At 47.7% G+C, this 13,323-nt stretch overlaps 1 protein-coding gene across 2 annotated transcripts in view; it reads left to right on the top strand.

The window, feature by feature from the left end:
* The window catches only part of LOC132780031 (cAMP-dependent protein kinase type I-beta regulatory subunit), a 218,707-nt gene that overhangs the window by 131,759 nt on the left and 73,625 nt on the right, over window positions 1–13,323 (top strand). The window lies entirely within an intron of this gene.

The raw sequence follows: 13,323 nt of genomic DNA, 5'->3' as shown, positions 1-13,323 counted from the left end.
CACAAGGATGATAAAAACATCAAATCATCCGGGCGTCCCCTGGGCATCGTCCTTGCAGACGACCAATTCTCTCACACCAGAAGCGACTTGCAGTTTCTCAAGTCGCTCCTGACACAACAAATAATAATAATAATAATTGTCGAAGGCTTTCATGGCTGGAATCACTAGGTTCTTGTGGGTTTTTTTCGGGCTATAGAGCCATGTTCTAGAGGCATTTCTCCTGACGGGGACATGAGAGAAGCCGCCCACAAGGATGATAAAAACATCAAATCATCCGGGCGTCCCCTGGGCAACGTCCTTGCAGATGGCCAATTCTCTCACAACAGGAGCAACTCCTGACATGACAAAAAAAAAAAAAACCACCTTGCTTTTGGTTGGTCCCTCTTCCTTTTTCCTTCCATTTTCCGCAGCATCGTTGTCTTCTCTAAACTTTCCTAATCCAACCGCCTGCCATTTAAGAAAAGCATCCCTAGGCATTCACTGAGAAGGCCCTGTCCCTCGTCCCCACCAAACGCGCTTGCGACGCAGGTGGGATCGTGAGCAGGGCCTCTCCAGATGACCGAAAGGAACGCGTGGGTTCGTATAGAGAGATGCGGTCACGCAGGTAGGCAGGTCCCAAACTGCTTAGGGCTTTGTAGGTGAGCACCTGCACCTTGAATTGGGACCGGAAGATGAACGGCAGCCAGTGGAGCTCCTTCAACGGGAGGGTTGACCTCTCTCTGTAAGGAGCGCCAGTTAACAGCCTGGCTGCCGACCGTTGGACCAGTTGGAATTTCCAAGCTGTTTTCAAGGGCAGCCCCACATAGAGCGCATTACAGTAGTCCAATCTAGAGGTGACCAAGGTGTTGCAGCCACAAAAAGTCCATCTCCCAGGCTCTACATTTTCTCAAGCTGTGACATGTCTGTTCTTAACATCTTTGGAAAACAATCGACCTTCCTTCCAGAGGAGGGCGACTAAAATGATCAAGGGTCTGGAGAACAAGCCCTATGAGGAGCGGTTTAAGGAGCTGGGCATGTTTAGCCTGAAGAAGAGAAGGCTGAGAGGAGATATGATAGCCATGTATCAATATGTGAGAGGAAGCCACAGGAAAGAGGAGGGAGCAAGCTTCCTTTCTGCTTCCCTGGAGACTAGGATGCAGTGGAACAATGGCTTCAAACTACAAGAGAGGAGATTCCATCTGAACATGAGGAAGAACTTCCTGACTGTGAGAGCTGTTCAGCAGTGGAACTCTCTGCCCCGGAGTGTGGTGGAAGCTCCTTCTTTGGAAGCCTTTAAACAGAGGCTGGATGGCCATCTGTCAGGGGTGATTTGAATGCAATATTCCTGCTTCTTGGCAGAATGGGGTTGGACTGGATGGCCCATGAGGTCTCTTCCAACTCTTGGATTCTATGATTCTATGACTTGGAAGCAGACGAAAATATATTTGAGACAGGTGGATGTTTGGGTTGCTTCATCCCAGTGGATCCTGCCTGCTGGTGGGGGCCTCATTCCTCCCTCTCTTTGGCATTTTTGCCTTCAGAAGTTTCCTATTTCCCCCCCATCGACTCCTCTGTTTGGTCCAAAACGTTCTTGATTCCTGTCCGGCTTGGAATGAACCCAAAGCCACGCAGCTTTGAATGCTTATCCTGCCTTATAAATCACGGCTGAATATTTGAGCAACACTTTTGAACTCCTGCGCCTGACGGTTGGGGATATTTCTGGCCGATCCGGCGTCCAGATGGAACCCCGGGCGCAGGTGCCGGAACATCAGACCCAAGCTGTCATCTTCCTGGCTGGTGGGGCGGTGGCGTGTTTGCGAGGACGCGTTGGAAGGCCCTCGGCTTCCATTCTCCCGCTGCCGTATCGTGTTCCAAACCCTGGACTTGCTCTCTGGCTGGCTGTAAATCCCCTTTCTTGGCATCCCTCTCCTCCGCCGAGTGTGTCTGCTCCAGATAAACACACGCTGAACTTAGCAGCAGCCCAGCTTTGGGGAATAGATTTGATTATTGGCACCTGCCTTTGAAATATCTTCGTGCCCTCGTGCACAGACAGAGTTAGGATGTATTTCAAAACACAAACAAAGTTAAAGACCAGAAGCTTTGAGTAGTATCTGTCCCCTTGGAGTGCCTCTGGTGTTGCCGCAAGAAGGTCCTTCATTGTGCACATGGCAGAGCTCAGGGTGCATTGCAGCAGGTGGTCAGTGGTTTGCTCTTCTCCGCACTCGCATGTCGTGGACTCCACTTGGTGGCCCCATTTCCGAAGGTTGGCTCTGCATCTCGTGGTGCCAGAGCGCAGTCTGTTCAGCGCCTTCCAAGTCACCCCGTCTTCTGTGTGCCCAGGGGGGAGTTTCTCATCTGGTCTCAGGCACTGATTGAGATTTTGTATTTTAGCCTGCCACTTTTGGACTCTTGCTTGCTGAGGTGTTCCTGCAAATATCTCTGTAGGTCTCAGGAAGCTGTTTCTTGATTTATGGCATTGTCATGCTGGCTGATATCTGAACAGAGGATGGGCTGGAGATGTCACTGCCTTGGTCCTTTCACTATTGGCTACTGAATATGGATGTCCGGTGATGCAATACTGGCTGAACAGTATAATTTCTCCAGCGGTGTTGGGCATAGACATCTTGTGATAATGCAGCATGTCTCATTAAGAGCCACATCTACTGTTTGAACGTAGTAAGAGTGTTCCACACTGGGCATGCTTACTCAGCAGCAGAGTAGCCAAGCGCCAAGAGTAGCCAAGAGTAGCCAAGCACTGTGTCTGGTTGTGATCCCCAGGTTGTGCCAGTCAGGTTTTGTATGATAGCAAAGCACAAGGGCAGATTTATTTATTTATGTATTTATTTATTTACAATATTTATATTCTACCCTTCTCACCATGCAGGGGACTCAGATTACAATGCACATATATATGGCAAACATTCAGTGCCATAGACACACAACCTATCTAGACAGACACACAGAGGCTATTAAACAATCCAGCTTCATGAGGCTATGCTCAAATTCCGGCCACCGGGGGAGCTGTCGCTTCATCCTCCACTTGTGACATTGATGGAGTACTTCCTCATTCTTTTGCACACTACTGGAGATTTTTATGGCGTCGTAAATTAGTTAAATTAGCCTCCCCGCATAAAGTGGTACCTAAATTTCCTACTTGACAAATGCAACTGTCTTTCGGGCTGCAGAGACAAATGGCCAGGAGCTTACTCCGACCCAGGCTGACTTCGAACTCATGACCTTTCGGTCAGTAGTGATTTTTAAAAGCAGCTGACTTCATTGTATCTATCTGGATGCATCCCCAGGTGACTGGCACACTGTGTGCAGTGTCTCAAGACCTTGGCCTGCACTTAAAAACAATCAGTGTTGACAAAATTACCATTTGTCAATTGCAAAAGGCCACCCTACTCGGATCCGCATGCATTATTTGCCAACTCATCACACAGTCTTACATGTGATCCAATACAAAAGCTAGCATAGTGGTTGTGTTTGCGGTGTGCTAATCTCGTTGTGCATCAAGTAATAATAATACGACCTTGTTGATGCGAGAGCATCGCAGAATGATTGGTCACATCCTGCCAAGTATGGCACAGTCGGAGAAGAACTGACCCGCTTTCTTTTTTCTGAGTCACCTTTCGCTCCGCTCTTATTTAGCAGCGTTCTGAAAATAACTCCATCCTCTCATTTCCTTCCCTTGAGCTGAGCTCGGAATCGCTGTTGTTTGCGTCTGGCACAACACTTTCCATTTAAAAGTGGGGAAATCTCAGCCGTTGTTTTGGCCCATGAGGTCACAAAGAGTTGGAAGCCGCTGAATTGAATCAACAACAACATTGTTGGGAAACTGAGGCTGAAAAAGCTTGGGACGCCTAAGCCAGGCATGGGCCAACTTTGGCCCTCCAGGTGTTTGGGGCTCCAACTTCCACCAATCCTAACAGCCTTGAGGACTAGGACGCAATGGAACCATGGCTTCGAACTACAGGAAAGGAGATTCCAACTGAACGTTAGGAAGAACTTCCTGACTGTGAGAGCTGTTCAGCAGTGGAACTCTCTGCCTCTAAATTGTGGTGGAGGCTCCTTTTTTGGAGACTTTGAAGCAGAGGCTGGATGGCCATCTGTCAGGGGGGCTTTGAATGTGATTTTCCTGCTTCTTGGCAGAATGGGGTTGGGCTGGATGATGGCCCACCAGGTCTCTTCCAACTCTAGGATTCTATGACAATAGCCATGTGAGAGCTGTTCAGCAGTGGAACTCTCTGCCTCTGAATTGTGGTGGAGGCTCCTTCTTTGGAGGCTTTGAAGCAGAGGCTGGATGGCCATCTGTCAGGGGGGCTTTGAATGCGATTTTCTTGCTTCTTGGTAGAATGGGATTGGGCTGGATGATGGCCCACCAGGTCTTTTCCAACTCTAGGATTCTATGACAATAGCCATGTGAGAGCTGTTCAGCAGTGGAACTCTCTGCCTCTGAATTGTGGTGGAGGCTCCTTCTTTGGAGGCTTTGAAGCAGAGGCTGGATGGGCATCTGTCAGGGGGGCTTTGAATGCGATTTTCCTACTTCTTTGCAAAATGGGGTTGGACTGGATGATGGCCCAGGAGGTCTCTTCCAACTCTAGGATTCTATGACAATAGCCATGAGAGAGCTGTTCAGCAGTGGAACTCTCTGCCTCTGAATTGTGGTGGAGGCTCCTTCTTTGGAGGCTTTGAAGCAGAGGCTGGATGGCCATCTGTCAGGGGGGCTTTGAATGTGATTTTCCTGCTTCTTGGCAGAATGGGGTTGGGCTGGATGATGGCCCACCAGGTCTTTTCCAACTCTAGGATTCTATGACAATAGCCATGTGAGAGCTGTTCAGCAGTGGAACTCTCTGCCTCTGAATTGTGGTGGAGGCTCCTTCTTTGGAGGCTTTGAAGCAGAGGCTGGATGGCCATCTGTCAGGGGGGCTTTGAATGTGATTTTCCTGCTTCTTGGCAGAATGGGGTTGGGCTGGATGATGGCCCACCAGGTCTTTTCCAACTCTAGGATTCTATGACAATAGCCATGTGAGAGCTGTTCAGCAGTGGAACTCTCTGCCTCTGAATTGTGGTGGAGGCTCCTTCTTTGGAGGCTTTGAAGCAGAGGCTGGATGGGCATCTGTCAGGGGGGCTTTGAATGTGATTTTCCTGCTTCTTGGCAGAATGGGGTTGGGCTGGATGATGGCCCACCAGGTCTTTTCCAACTCTAGGATTCTATGACAATAGCCATGTGAGAGCTGTTCAGCAGTGGAACTCTCTGCCTCTGAATTGTGGTGGAGGCTCCTTCTTTGGAGGCTTTGAAGCAGAGGCTGGATGGCCATCTGTCAGGGGGGCTTTGAATGTGATTTTCCTGCTTCTTGGCAGAATGGGGTTGGGCTGGATGATGGCCCACCAGGTCTTTTCCAACTCTAGGATTCTATGACAATAGCCATGTGAGAGCTGTTCAGCAGTGGAACTCTCTGCCTCTGAATTGTGGTGGAGGCTCCTTCTTTGGAGGCTTTGAAGCAGAGGCTGGATGGGCATCTGTCAGGGGGGCTTTGAATGCGATTTTCCTACTTCTTTGCAAAATGGGGTTGGACTGGATGATGGCCCAGGAGGTCTCTTCCAACTCTAGGATTCTATGACAATAGCCATGAGAGAGCTGTTCAGCAGTGGAACTCTCTGCCTCTGAATTGTGGTGGAGGCTCCTTCTTTGGAGGCTTTGAAGCAGAGGCTGGTTGGCCATCTGTCAGGGGGGCTTTGAATGTGATTTTCCTACTTCTTTGCAGAATGAGGTAGGACTGGATGATGGCCCACCAGGTCTCTTCCAACTCTAGGATTCTATGACAATAGCCATGTTTCAATATCTGATGGGATGTCCCATTAAGGAGAGGGAAAATCTGATTTTCTGCTCCTCTGGAAACAAGGACAGCATGGAGCAATGGACCCAAATTACAGGAAAGAGGGATCCTACCAAAACATTGGGAAGAACGTCCTGCAGTTCGAAGCAATCTGCTTCTTTGGAGAGTGATGGATGGAGTCCTCTTCTCTGGAGGCTTCCAAGCAGAAGCTGGGTGCTTCCCCTTTTCCACCCTGGGCCCAGCACGGGGACAGACATGGATGCACGGTGTCCAGTTTTCCATTTGTCGTCCCACTCGGTGGAGCTGTCAGGTCCGGGCCAGCCTTTGTTGTTCCAAGGTCTCACATTTCCAGGGCTCCAGGCATCCTCCATCCATCCCTCCATCCAGGAGAAAGAGCCAGGTTCCTCCTCCAAAAGGGAGGTCAGAGAAGGGTCACCGAAAGCCAGGGAGAGGTGGCGGGGTTTTGCAGCCCTTATCATCAGACCCAGCCGGTTGCTCAGCAAAGGAACATCTGCTTTGCATGAGTCCCGTCTCTGGAATCTCCATTTAGGAAAGATCTCAGAAGGAAGGACCTCGGAAACTTGGCTCGTCAAGCTCCCACAAGCCTTCCTTGGCATCCCCGGCGGTGAGGGATGATGGGAGATGCAGTCCAGCGTCTGGAGGGTGCCTGTTCCTGAAACAGGCAGCAGTAACTTTGAACCAGGCAACTTGTGGCCCTTCAGATAGAGTTGGACTGCACCTCCCATCATTCTGACCCAGGATAAATGATAGAATCCTAGAGTTGGAAGAGACATTGTGGGCCATCTAGTCCAACCCCATTCCGCCAAGGAGCAGGACAATCGCATTCAAAGCAGACTGGAAGCCAAAACCAAGGTCACAACATCTGTGGCAGAACTCCAATATGCTGATGACAGCGTAGTCTATGCACATTCAGATGAAGACTTACAAGCCACTCTAAACACCTTTGCAGAAGTATATGAGAATCATAGAATCCTAGAGTTGGAAGAGACATTGTGGGCCATCCAGTCCAACCCATTCTGCCAAGAAGCAGAACAATTGCATTCAAAGCAGACTGGAAGCCAAAACCAGGGTTACAACATCTGTTGCAGAACTCCAATATGCTGATGATAGTCTGTGCACATTCAGAAGAAGAAAGGAGATTCCATCTGAACATGAGGAAGAACTTCCTGACTGTGAGAGCTGTTCAGCAGTGGAACTCTCTGCCTCGGAGTGTGGTGGAGGCTCTCTCTTTGGAAGCTTGTAAACAGAGGCTGGATGGTCATCTGTTAGGGGTGCTTTGAATGCAATATTCCTGCTTCTTGACAGAATGGGGTTGGACTGGATGGCCCAGGAGTTCTCTTCCAACTCTAGGATTCTAGGATTCTATGATTCTAAGACCTACAAGCCACTCTAAACACCTTTGCAGAAGCATACGAGAATGACAGAATCCTAGAATCCTAGAGTTGGAAGAGATCTGGCGGGCCATCCAGTCCAACCCCATTTGGCCAAGGAGCAGGACAATTGCATTCAAAGCAGACTGGAAGCCAAAACCAAGGTCACAACATCTGTTGCAGAACTCCAATATGCTGATGATAACGTAGTCTATGCACGTTCAGATGAAGACTTACAATCCACTCTAAACACCTTTGCAGAAGCATACGAGAATCATAGAATCCTAGAGTTGGAAGAGATTTGATGGGCCATCCAGTCCAACCCTATTCTGTCAAGGAGCAGGACAATTGCATTCAAAGCAGACTGGAAGCCAAAACCAGGGTTACAACATCTGTTGCAGAACTCCAATATGTTGATGATAGTCTGTGCACATTCAGAAGAAGAAAGGAGATTCCATCTGAACATGAGGAAGAACTTCCTGACTGTGAGAGCTGTTCAGCAGTGGAACTCTCTGCCTCTGAATTGTGGTGGAGGCTCTCTCTTTGGAAGCTTGTAAACAGAGGCTGGATGGTCATCTGTTAGGGGTGCTTTGAATGCAATAATCCTGCTTCTTGGAAGAATGGGGTTCGACTGGATGGCTCATGAGGTCTCTTCCAACTCTAGGATTCTATGATTCTACAAGCCACTCTAAACACCTTTTGCAGAAGCATACGAGAATCATAGAATCCTAGAGTTGGAAGAGATCTGGTGGGCCATCCAGTCCAACCCCATTTGGCCAAGGAGCAGGACAATCACATTCAAAGCAGACTGGAAGCCAAAACCAAGGTCACAACATCTGTTGCAGAACTCCAATATGCTGATGATAACGTAGTCTGTGCACATTCAGAAGAAGACCTACAAGCCACTCTAAACACCTTTTGCAGAAGCATACGGGAATCATAGAATCCTAGAGTTGGAAGAGATCTGGTGGGCCATCTAGTCCAACCCCATTTGGCCAAGGAGCAGGACAATCACATTCAAAGCAGACTGGAAGCCAAAACCAAGGTCACAACATCTGTTGCAGAACTCCAATATGCTGATGATAACGTAGTCTGTGCACATTCAGAAGAAGACCTACAAGCCACTCTAAACACCTTTTGCAGAAGCATACGGGAATCATAGAATCCTAGAGTTGGAAGAGATCTGGTGGGCCATCTAGTCCAACCCCATTTGGCCAAGGAGCAGGACAATCACATTCAAAGCAGACTGGAAGCCAAAACCAAGGTCACAACATCTGTTGCAGAACTCCAATATGCTGATGATAACGTAGTCTGTGCACATTCAGATGAAGACCTACAAGCCACTCTAAACACCTTTTGCAGAAGCATACGGGAATCATAGAATCCTAGAGTTGGAAGAGATCTGGTGGGCCATCTAGTCCAACCCCATTTGGCCAAGGAGCAGGACAATCACATTCAAAGCAGACTGGAAGCCAAAACCAAGGTCACAACATCTGTTGCAGAACTCCAATATGCTGATGATAACGTAGTCTGTGCACATTCAGATGAAGACCTACAAGCCACTCTAAACACCTTTTGCAGAAGCATACGGGAATCATAGAATCCTAGAGTTGGAAGAGATCTGGTGGGCCATCCAGTCCAACCCCATCCTGCCGAGGAGCAGGACAACCGCATTCAAAGCAGACTGGAAGCGAAAACCAAGGTCACAACATCTGTTGCAGAACTCCAATATGCTGATGATAACATAGTCTGTGCACATTCAGATGAAGACCTACAAGCCACTCTAAAAAACCTTTGCAGAAGCATACGAGCATCATAGAATCCTAGACTTGGAAGAGATCTGGCGGGCCATCCAGTCCAACCCTATTCTGCCAAGGAGCAGGACAATTGCATTCAAAGCAGACTAGAAGCCAAAACCAGGGTCACAACAGCTGTTGCAGAACTCCAATACGCTGATGATAACGTAGTCTGTGCACATTCAGAAAAAGAAAGGAGATTCCATCTGAACATGAGTAAGAACTTCCTGACTGTAAGAGCCGTTCGGCAGTGGAACTCTCTGCCCCGGAGTGTGGTGGAGGCTCTCTCTTTGGAAGCTTGTAAACAGGCTGGATGGCCATCTGTCAGGGGTGTTTTGAATGCAAATTCCTGCTTCTTGGCAGAATGGGGTTGGACTGGATGATGGCCCATGAGGTCTCTTCCAACTCTAGGATTCTATGATTCTAAGACCTAAAAGCCACTCTAAACACCTTTTGCAGAAGCATACGAGAATCATAGAATCCTAGAGTTGGAAGAGATTTGATGGGCCATCCAGTCCAACCCTATTCTGCCAAGGAGTAGGACAATTGCATTCAAAGCAGACTGGAAGCCAAAACCAGGGTTACAACATCTGTTGCAGAATTCCAATATGCTGATGATAACGTAGTCTGTGCACATTCGGAAAAAGAAAGGAGATTCCATCTGAACATGAGGAAGAACTTCCTGACTGTGAGAGCTGTTCAGCAGTGGAACTCTCTGCCTCGGAGTGTGGTGGAGGCTCTCTCTTTGGAAGCTTGTAAACAGAGGCTGGATGGTCATCTGTTAGGGGTGCTTTGAATGCAATAATCCTGCTTCTTGGAAGAATGGGGTTCGACTGGATGGCCCATGAGGTCTCTTCCAATTCTAGGATTCTATGATTCTAAGACCTACAAGCCACTCTAAACACCTTTTGCAGAAGCATACGGGAATCATAGAATCCTAGAGTTGGAAGAGATCTGGTGGGCCATCCAGCCCAACCCCATCCTGCCGAGGAGCAGGACAACCGCATTCAAAGCAGACTGGAAGCGAAAACCAAGGTCACAACATCTGTTGCAGAACTCCAATATGCTGATGATAACATAGTCTGTGCACATTCAGATGAAGACCTACAAGCCACTCTAAAAAACCTTTGCAGAAGCATACGAGCATCATAGAATCCTAGACTTGGAAGAGATCTGGCGGGCCATCCAGTCCAACCCTATTCTGCCAAGGAGCAGGACAATTGCATTCAAAGCAGACTAGAAGCCAAAACCAGGGTCACAACAGCTGTTGCAGAACTCCAATACGCTGATGATAACGTAGTCTGTGCACATTCAGAAAAAGAAAGGAGATTCCATCTGAACATGAGTAAGAACTTCCTGACTGTAAGAGCCGTTCGGCAGTGGAACTCTCTGCCCCGGAGTGTGGTGGAGGCTCTCTCTTTGGAGGCTTTTAAACAGAGGCTGGATGGCCATCTGTCAGGGGTGTTTTGAATGCAATATTCCTGCTTCTTGACAGAATGGGATTGGACTGGGTGGCCCAGGAGGTCTCTTCCAACTCTTTAATTCTATGATTCTATGATTCTAAGACCTACAAGCCACTCTAAACACCTTTGCAGAAGCATATGAGAATCATAAAATCCTAGAGTTGGAAGAGATCTGCCATCCAGTCCAACCCCATTCTGCCAAGGAGCAGGACAATCACATTCAAAGCAGACTAGAAGCCGAAACCAAGGTCACAACATCTGCTGCAGAACTCCAATATGCTGATGATAACGTAGTCTGTGCACATTCGGAAAAAGAAAGGAGATTTCATCTGAACATGAGGAAGAACTTCCTGACTGTGAGAGCCGTTCAGCAGTGGAACTCTCTGCCCCAGAGTGTGGTGGAGGCTCCTTCTTTGGAAGCTTTTAAACAGAGGCTGGATGGCCATCTGTCAGGGGTGCTTTGAATGCAATATTCCTGCTTCGTGGCAGAATGGGGTTGGACTGGATGGCCCAGGAGTTCTCTTCCAACTCTAGGATTCTAGGATTCTATGATTCTAAGACCTACAAGCCACTCTAAACACCTTTGCAGAAGCATACGAGAATCATAGAATCATAGAATCCTAGAGTTGGAAGAGATGTTGTGGGCCATCTAGTCCAACCCCATTCTGCCAAGGAGCAGGACAATCACATTCAAAGCAGACTGGAAGCCAAAACCAAGGTCACAACATCTGTTGCAGAACTCCAATATGCTGATGATAACGTAGTCTATGCACATTCAGATGAAGACTTACAAGCCACTCTAAACACCTTTGCAGAAGCATATGAGAATCATAGAATCATAGAATCCTAGAGTTGGAAGAGATTTGATGGGCCATCCAGTCCAACCCTATTCTGCCAAGGAGCAGGACAATTGCATTCACAGCAGACTGGAAGCCAAAACCAAGATCCCAACATCTGTTGCAGAACTCCAATATGCAGATGATAACGTAGTCTGTGCACATTCAGAAGAAGACCTACAAGCCACTCTAAACACCTTTGCAGAAGCATACGAGAATCATAGAATCCTAGAGTTGGAAGAGATTTGATGGGCCATCCAGTCCAACCCTATTCTGCCAAGGAGTAGGACAATTGCATTCAAAGCAGACTGGAAGCCAAAACCAAGATCCCAACATCTGTTGCAGAACTCCAATATGCAGATGATAACGTAGTCTGTGCACATTCAGAAGAAGACCTACAAGCCACTCTAAACACCTTTGCAGAAGCATACGAGAATCATAGAATCCTAGAGTTGGAAGAGATTTGATGGGCCATCCAGTCCAACCCTATTCTGCCAAGGAGCAGGACAATTGCATTCAAAGCAGACTGGAAGCCAAAACCAAGATCCCAACATCTGTTGCAGAACTCCAATATGCAGATGATAACGTAGTCTGTGCACATTCAGAAGAAGACCTACAAGCCACTCTAAACACCTTTGCAGAAGCATACGAGAATCATAGAATCCTAGAGTTGGAAGAGATTTGATGGGCCATCCAGTCCAACCCTATTCTGCCAAGGAGCAGGACAATTGCATTCAAAGCAGACTGGAAGCCAAAACCAAGATCCCAACATCTGTTGCAGAACTCCAATATGCAGATGATAACGTAGTCTGTGCACATTCAGAAGAAGACCTACAAGCCACTCTAAACACCTTTGCAGAAGCATATGAGAATCATAGAATCCTAGAGTTGGAAGAGATTTGATGGGCCATCCAGTCCAACCCTATTCTGCCAAGGAGCAGGACAATTGCATTCAAAGCAGACTGGAAGCCAAAACCAAGATCCCAACATCTGTTGCAGAACTCCAATATGCAGATGATAACGTAGTCTGTGCACATTCAGAAGAAGACCTACAAGTCACTCTAAACACCTTTGCAGAAGCATACGAGAATCATAGAATCCTAGAGTTGGAAGAGATTTGATGGGCCATCCAGTCCAACCCTATTCTGCCAAGGAGCAGGACAATTGCATTCAAAGCAGACTGGAAGCCAAAACCAAGATCCCAACATCTGTTGCAGAACTCCAATATGCAGATGATAACGTAGTCTGTGCACATTCAGAAGAAGACCTACAAGCCACTCTAAACACCTTTGCAGAAGCATACGAGAATCATAGAATCCTAGAGTTGGAAGAGATTTGATGGGCCATCCAGTCCAACCCTATTCTGCCAAGGAGCAGGACAATTGCATTCAAAGCAGACTGGAAGCCAAAACCAAGATCCCAACATCTGTTGCAGAACTCCAATATGCAGATGATAACGTAGTCTGTGCACATTCAGAAGAAGACCTACAAGCCACTCTAAACACCTTTGCAGAAGCATACGAGAATCATAGAATCCTAGAGTTGGAAGAGATTTGATGGGCCATCCAGTCCAACCCTATTCTGCCAAGGAGCAGGACAATTGCATTCAAAGCAGACTGGAAGCCAAAACCAAGATCCCAACATCTGTTGCAGAACTCCAATATGCAGATGATAACGTAGTCTGTGCACATTCAGAAGAAGACCTACAAGCCACTCTAAACACCTTTGCAGAAGCATATGAGAATCATAGAATCCTAGAGTTGGAAGAGATTTGATGGGCCATCCAGTCCAACCCTATTCTGCCAAGGAGCAGGACAATTGCATTCAAAGCAGACTGGAAGCCAAAACCAAGATCCCAACATCTGTTGCAGAACTCCAATATGCAGATGATAACGTAGTCTGTGCACATTCAGAAGAAGACCTACAAGCCACTCTAAACACCTTTGCAGAAGCATACGAGAATCATAGAATCCTAGAGTTGGAAGAGATTTGATGGGCCATCCAGTCCAACCCTATTC

Source organism: Anolis sagrei, chromosome Y (genome assembly GCF_037176765.1).
Source record: "Anolis sagrei isolate rAnoSag1 chromosome Y, rAnoSag1.mat, whole genome shotgun sequence".
NCBI classification, from domain to species: Eukaryota; Metazoa; Chordata; class Lepidosauria; order Squamata; family Dactyloidae; genus Anolis; species Anolis sagrei.
This window is presented reverse-complemented; position numbering and strand designations above follow the sequence as displayed.